The sequence below is a fragment of the Schistosoma mansoni genome, chromosome 1 (assembly GCF_000237925.1).
Source record: "Schistosoma mansoni strain Puerto Rico chromosome 1, complete genome".
Lineage (NCBI taxonomy): Eukaryota > Metazoa > Platyhelminthes > Trematoda > Strigeidida > Schistosomatidae > Schistosoma > Schistosoma mansoni.
This window is the reverse complement of record NC_031495.1, coordinates 42,055,108-42,055,358: the sequence shown is the minus strand read 5'-3', so window position 1 is coordinate 42,055,358 and position 251 is coordinate 42,055,108. Positions and strand designations below refer to the sequence as shown.

At 46.6% G+C, this 251-nt stretch overlaps 1 non-coding gene across 1 annotated transcript in view; it reads left to right on the top strand.

The window, feature by feature from the left end:
• Window positions 1-245: 245 nt before the first annotated feature.
• Window positions 246-251, top strand: part of Smp_tRNA_02155_Pseudo_GTG.1.1 — a 426-nt gene continuing 420 nt past the window's right edge. Inside the window, exon 1 of the tRNA in view lies at window positions 246-251. This exon is cut by the window's right edge and continues 420 nt beyond it. This is a non-coding gene — a tRNA.

The following is a 251-nucleotide window of genomic DNA, read 5'->3' as shown; positions in this document are numbered from 1 at the left end:
GAGTGGCGCTTCGTAACTTCGCAATGTCGCTATTTGGGGGGAAATGTTGTACGGCTTGGATAAATTTCGGGGATAACTTGGGGCGAGGGGTCCTGTTGTGTTTGCCTGGAAGCAAAAGTATGGCGAGCAAATGTAACTTGGATTGGGGGTAAATTGTGATATGCCGGTGTCCTTGCCGTCCTATTCTACTGGCATACATAAAAGGATGAACTCTTAAAGGGAATTCCGATCCAGTGCGAAATATAAACTGG